Genomic DNA, 12,997 nt, shown 5'->3' with positions numbered 1-12,997 from the left:
TCTGTGGATGTCCAAAACTTCAAATTTATACGGGAATAGACAGCCACATCTTTTTCCTGTGGAACAGATGGTGGGTTCAAACTGCTGACCCTATGGTTAGCTCAATGCATATCCCACTACATCAAAAGTGAGGCTTATTATTTATAACTTCTGACACTCATGATTCAGAACTTAAATAATAATGATTTATTATATGTGGAATATTCTTTTGCCTTTATCCTTTGAAATGTTGCTAACAACTTCAATTGTATGCAGTTAATCACACAATATTTGAGCATAAGTTAGAAAAAACACAATCAAACAAAAACCCCAAAATGATGTAACCCTGAGGTCTCTGGAGTCTTTATTTTCCTTGGTTTATCCACGTAACCTAGTTGTCACCATGTAGTCCATCGAGTTCATTAGCTCGTATATTAGGGATATTCCATTCTTTTTACCCCACAAGCTTGTAAATAAGTAAAAATATCTTGGCATAAAAATATAGTTATTATTAAAATTCTGACCTCTTACAGAATTCTCTAAACACACAATAACATAATAACCTAAATGCATCGTTTGCTACTACTGAAAAAAAAGATAAATGGCCTATGCTTTTGAAACTATTTGTTAATATGTTCTTGAATATAAAAATATTTCTTTTATTCAAATAAATGCAAAGTATTCATTGCATAATATGACATCTACCTTATATATATTTTTCTTAATTGGAAGTTCTGAATCTATTTACATAAGTAAGAGTAATCAGTTTCATTCCACTAAAATCCAGTTCATGATGATAATCTTAATTCTCATGATTCTAAAGCAGACTCTCTCGACTAAGGCCAAGTAACAAAACAAAAATGTTTTTAAAAAGTGAATACTTATCAGAGAAGTTATGTTTTTTGTTTCAAAGTACTATTAATCTCCATTACGTGAATCTTGGATCAGTTGGATGATATAGTAAAAGAACTAGAGCACATGGGTGTTTTGCAGAGACAGTGAGTCCCCCTCAAAGTTACCAACTTTTCAGGTTACTCACGACATAAGCAAGTATTATAGAACCAAATTAGATATATTATATCGTAGGTGTAGTGGTCATCTATGGGGCTGTATTCCACAATGTCAGCAGTTAAAAGCTACCAGCCAGTCAGTGGGAGGGAAACAGGGCTTTCCACTACCATTAGAGGGGTTACTCCCACCAAAAAAAAATTGAATTTTTTCAAAGCTATGTATTTAAATATTTTTACAAAACAACCCTATCACCAAATGCACTCTCCCCCTTACATTTGATTTCACCTGATGAGTTTAATTTGGGTGAGGCGATGATGGCATCTGGCACTGACTTGATTGATGTTTGCTTTCCAGGTCAAAACATAGGACCATATCTCCTCACCATTAATAATCTTGAAAAAAGGTCTGGGTCACTTCTGAGCTGTCCTTTCAAAGCATGCCCTGTTTCCAGTCGACTCTATTTGTCCTGTTCAGTCAGAATCCGAGGCACACATTTTGCAGTGACCATTCTCATTCCTAAATCTTCCATTACAATTCACTGAACAGAGTTCCAAGATAGTCCAGATAACTTCCCCATCTCTTCAATGGTCCTTTGTTGGTCTTCTATTATAAGTGCACACATTTTGTTGACATTTTAATCTATTTGGGAAGTTGACGGACATCCAGGACAAGGTGTCCAGAATGAAGTTTGTCATTAATCGACATTTCACCTTTTTTGAAACAAGAAAACCATTGTACACTTGAGTTTTTCCCATAGCGCTGTCCTTGTAAGCCATGTTAAACATCACAACAGTTTTGGTGGCATTTTCCCTGAGCAGGACACAAAATTTAAAAGCAGCATACTGCTCACTTAAATCAGCCATCACAAGAAAAGAGGCACCAGTGAAACTGCTTTTAGGAAAAAATTCAATGTGACCAGCGAGAACCTTCCCAGGCAATGCCATTGGGGGCACTAAGAGTGAGTTGCTTGATGCTCACCTAGAGGGAAAAATGTGTGCTGCAAAAGCCCTGCCCAGTGGAGCCAGTTCTACCTTGTCCTGCAGGATTGCTATGATTTGGCATTGATTCAAGGGTAGTGAGTTTGGTTTTGGACATTCCAAATCAAAATATGTCCCCAGAGAGTCACACTTTGTGTGTGTGTGTGTGTGTGAGTGCTAGGAAGGAACTGATGCAGCAACTTAGAAAGGATGAGTACAAGTGTGCTTAATATAATTTAATGATGAATTGTCATAAGATTTGTAAGAGCTCTCCACTAAAATGACTAATTGAAAACAAAATTTAAAAAACATGTCCTACAATAGAGGCCCCAGGTGGCACTCCCATGGATTTTGTTGGATCAATTTCCTAATGCCTGGCATGCTATGTCTTATTAAAGTATCTAGTGTAACTGATGTTTCATTTTGTAATGTACAGTAATCATTACATCATCAGTGTACTGGATGAACGTTATTTTCTTTCAAATAAAGCCATTATAGGACATTACATAACAGACTACAAAGAAAAATTTGATACAGCCCTCTGCTAGAATAGCAAATGTTTATATCTGCACTAGTCAATTGATAAAAGTGGTTCTTTATTAAAGGTTATATGTACAAATGAAATTGTAAGACCTAACATTCATAATCAATTGCCAAGCCTTTTTCATCTGCTCCAGTAATGAAACCATTTCTGGAATTACTGGGCATCACCACATGATTAGATTGTCTATTATTCACATTGATCACTGACATTCACATTGATAACTGACATTCATTGATAACTGAGCTGATGGAGCTGTGGTTGAAATAACCACGCTGAAATGTATATTTGAAAGTCACCAAGAGTGCATTATTGTGTGGGTTTAATGTTTTGTCTGTAACTAAAAGTTTAATAATTTTTATGTATTAAATTTTCATGCTGAATAAATAATCTGAGAAGTAGGAAGAGAGGAAGAAAATCATTGAATCACGTTTGGAAGAAATCTCATTAAGGTTGTGCAATAGTTGCATAACACAACCATGCTCACTGAAAATGAAGTCATTTTGAAGTACTTACAAATGAAGACCAAAGATACAGTCTCCAATATGAATTATACCTCAACATATCTGGACTCCAAGATAGCATGATAAATGGAGCGGAAAAAAAAAAAAAAAGACTGCCAAGGATGGAAGTAGCAGTAAAAAAAAAAAAATAATAATAATCAAGCCATGCCTCGTACTGAACAAATCTATGTCAAAGTATTCTTTAAAGTCAAAAGGACAAAACTGTCATTTTGATAACTTAGATCCATATACCTAATTCATGTTTTTTAATGGCTTCATCTGCATGTGAAAACTGGGCAATCAAAAAAGAAGAGTGAAGAATTGATGAATTTGCATTGCAGCACTGGAGAAAAATATAGAACAGTTTAGTCTGAGAAGAAATAAAACTGGAATGCTCCTTAAAAGCAAGGAAAGTGAAACTTCACGTTGCTTAGGACACATCCTCAAGAAAGAAGAATTCTTTAAGAAAGGGGGCACCGTGTTTGGTAGGAGACCAGGGGCAATGAAGAAAACCCTCAGTGGACTGTAATCAGACAGTACTTATAGCCACAAAATTGGACCTACACTTTTCCAAGGTATTTTGTCCTGATTCCCTACTATGACAAGTGCAAAAGAGTGTTAATTTAGTTCCAAGGGATTAATGAGAAATTTGATATTTAACTTACTATCGAAAGAGGGATCAATAATACATAGGAAGTCACTTTCAGTCAGAAGAGTAAACATTCACTATGCAAGTAAAATTTGAAAAAGCAAAAACTCGTAGCTTCCTAGGGTAGGTTAAACCAAAATGATTACAGATGATGGCTTCGAAGAAGAGAAAGTTTTTTCTTCCACTTCTACAGTCTGCAAGCATGAACTATAAGGGAATATCCATCTTTATCTCTTACAGTTTCTAAAAGATTGCCTTTTCAATGACAGGAAATCATTGTAACTGTGGTAATTAAATGTCCTTACTAGCATGTGAGCCTTCACTAAGAAAGTCAATGTTGCTGCCCAGACACGGACAGATAAAAATATGATTAGTTAAATTCCATTAATAAAACAACCCTGAAATATAAATGTTTGCATTCGTAACATTCCATAACACATACAATCCATGACTAATAAAGTCATCACACTACTAATCAATTGCATTTTTATATACAATTTTTCCCACTAGAATTACCTTTTATTTTTCTTATTGAGTCTGTAATGAGAAGATTTTTTCATCTCTAATAAGCCATATAACTCTTCACCCTAAAATTCTGCAATAAATTCACATTTAAATTGCTATTAAAATTTCTATAATGGACAGTTCTCTTCAAGTATCATTATTATTTAATCATTCCCTATAATTTTATTCACTTCCTTGTTCTCATACTAATTTACCATTTCCATAATTACTGATCATCTATTTATTCCTACATTAAGTGGCATGGGATGCCATATTTGACCTCTTGTGGCTTACCCATTGCCAAGAAGGTGGGGTGAAACATGCCTCCATGCTTTACCAAGTTTTAGCTTCTCAACAATCAACAGTTCCTCCTATAGCACTCTACTTACATGCTGGATTCAATAATACCTTCCAATGGCACACAGAATTCACAGACAATATTATTATGGGGTTTATTGGGGAAGTAAATCATTCACCACCAGTAAATAAAATTCCAAGTGAGAATCAGTAGACAGTAAGGATATAGTCAGCCCACAGCAACACCTCTCGTCAGCCTGCAACCAAGTCTCTCTTATCCCCAGCCTTTCAGCCATTTGGTTCCCTGGCCACTGCTGAGGTGAACAAGAAATGCCACTTGTTTCTCTGCTTCACCCTCTCAGAGTCTCAGCAGGGCTCCTCCACTCTGTCTCATGGTTTCCTTGCCAGGCCTCTGATCTTGACCTGGTTCCTTAGCTCTTTCCATAGTCTGCCTCTTTGATCCCTGCCTCCAACATCTCAGATAGAGATCTGGAACATGCTTCTCTGATGAACCTGGGCTTTCTCTATCTGGTCCTGCTAAAAAGATGGTCCATCATGTTATCCAAGAAAGTGGTAACAACTAACCAATAACCCCTGTTAGTGTTAAATATGCCTTACCTGCATAGTCCCACCCAATTATTTAATGGGAGTTACAGAAAAATGGGTACAAGAGCCATATTAAGAAATTTTCACTCCACCACAATTCCAATTTAAATGTTTTCCCCGTTTTCTCAGGGACTAATGTTCTACAAGGCTTCTCAAAGTTGACCTCACTTAATTATTTTTTTAACTTCATTTTTTCAATAGGTCTTTCTTTTATTTAAAACATTTAATGGTGGACTGAGTGAAGATTGACAGAGAAAAATGATCAGTTTATAAATATTTGTTTGAACTCATCCACTGTAATGTCCTAAAAGTGCCATCACTTAAATTGCTTTCAACCACTGTTTACATCCTTTCTTTCCTAAAGCCTTCCCCTTTGTTCTTGGGAAAATGTTGCTCATAAGTGATGGAGTATTCCAATTTGGATGTAAGTGCAGGTCCAGATTTTAAGGTGGCTACGGGCCATAGTCTGGAATGTTTCATCATTCTCTTCCACGCAGAAAGCCTGGTATCTTTATGAATGTCAGATTTTGTTCCACGTTTTTCTCACACTGCATTCAGGACCTTCTACTGTGGTTCTTTGAGCAGTTGAAGCTAGGCCCAGGAGGTCATCTACTTCTTTTTTCCCAGGAGCATGAAAATTATATTGACATGGTCCGTTGGACTAATATGTCTTTCAATTTTCATCATTCTTTCCTTCTTTTGTGAACTCTGTTATGCCAATTGACCTTGGTGTTTGCCAGAGACTATGGTCTTGGGTCTCTTTACATCAATGTGTTTGGTAATGTCTAGGATGTTTTCAGAACTTTACACCTGGTATACTCCCCCACATTCATGGATATATTTTCAGCAAAGATAAGTGCACATAAACAAATATTCTCTGTGAAACTTATACAAATTTGTAGGTATGCTCTCCCTTCCCTACCCATCCAGGCAGTGTGACCTTTCCCCACAGAGCCATAGATCTCCAAAAGGGGACACCCCACAATAGATGAATAATATATTAGGGTCTCTGACCCTGAGACACTGGAGATCACAGACTTAACCCACTTTCATGTCTTGTTTGTTGTTGTTATTTTTTAAGATAAAGCAAAGATACTGAAGAATTAGAAAAGCCTTAGCAAAAAAAAGAAAAAAAAAGAAAAGCCTTAGCATGGCCATAGAAAATTTGAAGCAAAAAGTCAATAACCACAAATTGTTTTCTTTCTAACCATCTCCTGGCAAACATATCAATTAGAAGATAGCAAGAAGAGCTAGGCTGGGGTGGAGAATGAGGTTCCATATGGTAGCTAGATAGCATGACAATTAGATACGCCTGCCTAGGGGTGCACTTAAACCTGTCAATTAAAGGTGACCTTTTGTATAAGAGCTGGAGAGAACAGAGATGATTCCCCTCTGCCACTTTGCCTTCCTCTTTGCTGAGACTTTACTGGAATTCTGTGCCTGTCTTCAGGGTTATCCACAGGGGCCTCACAAACCTGAGAGCTGTCAGCACCTTGCCAGCTTGGATCCATGTGACCCTGCACTCACCATCCTGGGATCTCCCTGTTTCCTGCTTTGCCTTTCAGCATCACTGACCTGTAGCTATGTGAGTCTGAAGAGGGCTGCAGCTGCTATTGGACCTATGGACTTGAGTTGAACGGGGCTGGGGCACCTTCTTGATGCAAAGTTGCTTCTTGATATAAAATTCTTTGTGACGTGTAGATGAATGCCACTGGTTTGTTTCTGTCAACAACCAAGCCTAACACAGGGTTCTAGACCAAAAGGGGACCCAGGGAGGAAGATGCGCAGCCCTCAGAATCACTTTCAATTCTGCATCTTCTAAGCTTTCATTTAAAGGAGGTACATTTTTGGCTAGATCCCAGAGATGGGAGTACTATTATTAAAAAATGTTCACTTATTTTTAATTCAGGGTCTATTGCCCATTGTGTACAATTTGAGATCTTATCCTAGCCAACCTCTGTAAGGTCTGGCCGGGACAGTATTCTTTGCTTTGTGTGTGAAAATGACTTTCTTCAGTCTTTCTGTCTTGGCCTCAAACAGTCTTGCTGTTTCCTTGGTCTTGTTCTGAATTTTAAAGGTATTTCTGCTCCTTATTCCCTGTATTAAGAATGCTGTGAGTCTGAAGTAGAGAAGCGAACATTATATGGGAGGGTTTTGAATGTATTTAGTTATTGTATCCTTGGGTGTAGGGCAAAGTAGGCTGTGAGTGGAGACTGTTTAATTTCTCAAAAGTGTGTGCTTGTCCCTTTACCCAAGGTGGTGACCACCAGGATGCCATAGGTCTGCAGTTTGCCCTCACAGATGAAAAGACTCCAGTTTGGAAAACTTCTCTGACTTTAGCAAAGTTTTCCAGGATCTTCTCTCCTCTGTTAACAAATGGCTTTACAGAGCCCAGGCCCGGCCAGCAGCTGCTTCCGGGCATTCTCCAGCTGTTCTTCTGACTTGCCTGCAGTCATGGGGGCTGAGCTCTGCAGTGGCAGGGCCGAGGTCTGGGCTTGTGGCACCCACCCCCTCCCTCCTCCTTCATGAGACAAGACCCTTAACTCCCTTCATGCACAAGAACACATTCCAGGAGGATCTCAGACATCAAGGGAAAGATTGGGACAAAGCTAAGAACCTTAGCACAGGGAATATTTGGACTATCATAAATTAGGAAAGATTCACACCCAGAGGAAGATAAAATAGATGAGTCAGGCATGCTAAAGATAAAACACCTGCGCACATTGAAAGACTTCATCAAGACAGTAACAAGAGAGCCCACAGGCTGGGGAAAATATTTAGTCATGACATATCAGACAAAGGACTTGTTATTAAAATATAAAGAATCCTGCAAGCTGACAATAAAAAAAACACAAATAACCCACTGAGGTGGGCAAAAGTCTTGAACAGACATCTCAAAAGGAAGGAAAGTCAAATGCACAATAAACATATGAGAAAATGTTCCCTATCATTAGCCATCTGGGAAATGCAAATCAAAACAACTATGAGATACCACCATCTGCCAGGAGATATTTAGGAAGAAAACCATTTGTTATTGATTGATTTTTTTTTTTTTTGCTTTAAATTGTCTATGGTTGATATAGTTAAAGTTTACTGTGCCAACCTGGCCAATGAACACATGTGGGGTTAATTGAAGGGCGGAGAGATAAATGGTGGGTTGAGCCTCGCCTTTCTAGTTCTCGGGTCTCTTGCTTTCAGACCAGGGAACAGCTGCCTTAGCCGGTTCTCTGCTTCAGGTGGCAAGGCTCACTTCCTGCAAGACATCCCCGAGGAGAAGCCACATGGACCTACCCCTATGCAGCCCTGGGTGCTGGAGCAGCCATGTGGAGACCCTGCCAACACAGATGTTTACACGCTCACTGATTCGGCTTTCCTCCTGCAGTTGGCATCATAGTGTGTATTTTGTGAGATGGAGGAGGACTTTGTGGATTGGTGTCAGACATATGGGCTAATGTTGGACTTGTGGGTTTGGGCAGCACTGGATTAGGATGTTTTCTTGATGTGCACTTAATCTTTATATAAAACTCTCTCTTATACATATGAGTTTCTGTGGATTTGTTTCTCTAAAGTACCCAGACTAACACAATGGTCATGCCAGCTTTTTAAATTCTTCAATATTTTTGTCTTTTTCTAAAAAAAGAACCCAAAACAAGATATGAAAGTGAGTTAAATCTGTGGCCTCCGATGTTTCAGGGCCAGAGACTCTAATATATCATAGCTTTATTTGGGGGTGTCCCCTTTTGGAGATCTATGGCACTCTGGGGAAAGGGCACATTGCCTCTTTGTGTGGGGCCTCCCATGTCTGAGGCAGAAAAATTTACATAGAAACCAGCCCTTTACTTGAGTCTTCCACCCATGCTCCATATTTTGTGCCCTTTAAACAAGGTTAGGCCTATAGTAAGATGTAAAATCAGCCTTTGGGAAGTTTTGTAACCCTCTATTCTAAGGCATATCCAACCTGGTGGCTTAGTGGTTACTTATTGGTCTGCTAACTGCCAGTCAGCAGTTTGAAACCTCCATCCCCTCTACTAGAGAAATACATGACTTTCTACTCCCACGAAGAGTTATATTCTCAGAAACTCAGAGACTCTGTCCTTAGGGTTGCTAGAGTCAGTATTGAACTGATCTCAGTGAGTGTGCTTCATTCTGAACACATTATTCTTGCCTTAGGATTCATCTACTCAACTCCTGAATTCTCAGGAGCCAGCTCACTGGAGGCTGGTGCCACAAACCTTCTACAATTGGTGGCCTAGGGTACAGTAGCTTTATTTGACCCAGAGACCCAGTTGCAAGAAAAAAGGAAACGGTGCCAACGGAAACGGTTTTTCAGGTACCCTGAAAACCCAGCCTATGGGGTCTGAAGGATAAATAGTATACAGGTGAATGGACAAAAGACTAAGTTGCAGTCCATCCCCCAAGGTGGCATAGCCCACACAGAAAAGGTTGAAAATTCCTCCCCATCATCAGGAGACGTCATATGGAAGGTTGGTATGTACTGTATTGGAATGAGGGCTTCTCTGCATATAACTCTTGGAGCCAGCCGAGTCTGTCTGTGTGTCTCAGGTTCATTCTGCCTTCAAGGATAGGGGCCAAGGCCATAAGTGACTAACTGTTTCACGACCTTTTAGGCCATTCCGTTTCCTCTCTATTGTTAGGACCACAAGTAGGGGGACTTATAAAGAATTACTTCTAACAAGTGGATCACCCTTTGTGCAGGTTGTGTCACTGAGATAACTCATGAAGAGGGAGAACTTGCTGCAAGTCTTGGGTCAGGAGTGGAGAAAACTTCTCAGACTCATACAATGGAAATAGTCCTAAAATCCCAAAAGGAAATTATCCTGAGGAAAACCCCAATGAACATTAAAAAGCTCACAGTGCATCTCACACTCTGCCACCATAACAGAGGGATTCACACTCATGTAAGACAACACACCAAGACAGTATGACCAAACAGTAAGGGGAGCAAAGTTTCATAAGCAAAATATATTCCCAATAATGAAGCAGTTGGAGGAAGACCATGTCTAGAGAGAGATACAGCACTGAATTTTAGAGGGATCTGGTGCAGAACCTTATTGACTCGCCTTAGTCTCTATATTGCTTTCCCGTTGATGCTATTCTTGCATCCTGATTGGTCCTTATTTCAGTGCAATGATTGGGCGCATAATCCACAATCTGTGCCCCTCATTATCAAGTGTTGGGATGAGTCATCCAGCCCACTGGCTGACCCTGGCAACATTCCCTTAGCGGGATTTCCAAATCAAATCTTTTTTATATAGTATAAGAAAAGACAAAACCTAAAATCTAGGTTTCATGCATCCAAGGGCTGAAAAAAACAGTGAAAAATAATGCTGGCCCATTTTCCCAACAGGAGTCTATGAAAGGAATGGTAAGGATTTTCTCCAGAAACAGGTTGCCCTTCCTTGGTTTGTCCTCCAATGGAAGTGAAATTACCTGCTCCTCTGGTCATGAATTTGGTGTGGATTCACTGATAACGCTTTAGTGAAATCGCAATGCGTGCATCTAATTTTCAGAAGGCCACAGTCACCTATTTTGTGTTCTGCTCATTGTCTGATTTTTTCCTTATGTTTGAGAGTTTATTATGCCTCTCGTGACCATCCAACTCTTGTTTCCCTGTCATTCCTGGTATATATTTTCTCTTTCTTATTATTTGTGGCTAGTTCAAACAATGTAATATTTTGCACATTACTAACAAAATGCTGCTTTTGAAGTCCACGTATATACATGATTTTCTTTCTGTAAATGTATAAAATTTTAAAATAACCCAATAAAGTGAAAATTCTTATTTTAGTTTTCCTACAAATCATACAATATTCTAGAGTAAATGTTTTAAACTGTTTTCCTATTTAGCTATGCAGATTACTTATATAATGTTCTGCATTTTGAAAAGTAAAAACTTGAAAGGAATGAGGAGAAATATGAAATTTTTCATCAATTTTATGAAAGGAACTAACTTATTCTTAGAAAACTGATATTGCATTAGATAATTCATCACATATCATTTTTTGCCAATTCAATTTAAAATTAATTTATAATGTTTTTCATAAAGTAAAAATAAGATATTCATGTAGCAAATATTTAAGCAGGCAATGAAATATTAGCAGGCTTTGTCTCTAATATTCAGGTAAGTTATGTTAAGCTTCAAGAAAAGTAGCTCTTAGATAGAAATAAATTGAATTTAAAGAAACAAACTCAATTATCAAAGGTTTCTGGTAACAGATTGAAATGTCAAAACTTAAGATGATACATTAAGATTCTACTTTTGCAAAGATAGCAATTTTTCTCTTAGGTGTGTAGTTTTCTTGAAATTTTATATCAGTAGAAAATTTAATATAATGATTTTGATTAAGGTTACAAAACTTAAGAAATTGCACCATATCTTTATCTTAAGAATATTGTGAAATTTACTGTAAACATATCATAAATAAACATTTCTTAAAACATGATTTACTATAAAATTGGCAAAATGAATCATATTTTAAGAACATGCCTATTCTTTGCAAATATTATATGTATATATTTTTAATTTTAAATGCTAAGGTCATATTTGATTTCTCTCAAGCATGACTTAATCCTCAGAGGGATTTTTTTGTTTTGTTTTTTAATGCTTCCACAGGTCTCTTATTGCATATTTATCCAAAGAAATATGTTGTTTGATTACAAACTCATAAATTAATTATGAGAGTTGGTGGTAATTCAATCAGTAGTTTAAATAGTGCAGTCACGTCTCTTTGTGCTAGCAGGAACACATAGCATTTTTGGTAAAATAAATAAATAAAATTTAAATTTTTATTTACTATTTTGATTCAGAAAGGACCTGTTGTCATAGTGGGTTATGCTTCAGGTTACTAATCACAAGGAGAGCAGTTCAAACCCACCATCCCTTCTGTGGGAGAAAGGTGAATCTTTCTGCTCTTTTAAAGATTTGCAACCTTGGAAACACAAAAAGGGCTATTCTACTGTGATCTATAGAGTTATATTTTCAGTTGGAATTGGCTTGATGGCAATGATTTATCCCGATGCGGAAGGCACCCTAGTGTCGCTGCTAACCTTAAGTTCATTGTTTCACACTCACCAGTTGTTCCGTGTTGTAAGTGTCAGGCTGTCTGCTTTCATAAAGATCGACGGTCTTAGAAACCCTGGACCTGGCAGTTCCGAGTCAGATCTGATCTGATGGCTGTGGGTTTTGAGATCTTGAGAACTTTCCATCCATTTTCTGCTCCACTCTTCAGCTACGAAAAGCCAAGTTTCTATAAAAATATTATAATCATTCTATAAAAATATTATAATCATGGGTGAAGGGAGACATCGGACGGTGTAAGATATGACAAAATAATAATAATTAATAAATTATCAAGGGTTCATGGGGGAGTGGGGAGTGGGGAGGGAGGGGAAAAATGAAGAGCCGATAGCAAGGGCTCAAGTAGAAAGCAAATGTTTTGAGAATGATGATGGCAACAAATGTACAAAAGTGTTCGACACAATGATGGATGTATGGATTGTGACAAGAGTTGTAGGAGCCCCCAATAAAATGATTTAAAAAATATTGTAATCATTAGCACAGTGACACTTTCAGCAGTTTAATTTTAATTAGAAGCTTTAAAAATATACTCTCAGTTATTTTCAGTACCAACGTTTAGGCTTAAACTTAAAGAAATTATATTTAGCACTTTTAATTAATTTTAAAAATGAAGATTCTTCAAATTATACAGGTTCATTTTTATATGAATTAAAATTTGTAATGAAATGGTCTAAAAGAGATTCATTTTAATCCACTTGATCTGTCCTTTGTTTATATTAAAATCATTAAATATACAGATTGTCAAATTCAATTAAAAAATGCTGACTTCTTTTCTAAAAGTTATATTTTAATGACATATCCAGTTCTAATTTTGCTATTTATTTATCACTT

This window comes from Echinops telfairi, unplaced genomic scaffold (assembly GCF_000313985.2).
Source record: "Echinops telfairi isolate 266 unplaced genomic scaffold, ASM31398v2 ScPeMD7_7469;HRSCAF=8507_1, whole genome shotgun sequence".
NCBI classification, from domain to species: Eukaryota; Metazoa; Chordata; class Mammalia; order Afrosoricida; family Tenrecidae; genus Echinops; species Echinops telfairi.
Note: the sequence above shows the minus strand (reverse complement) of the source record.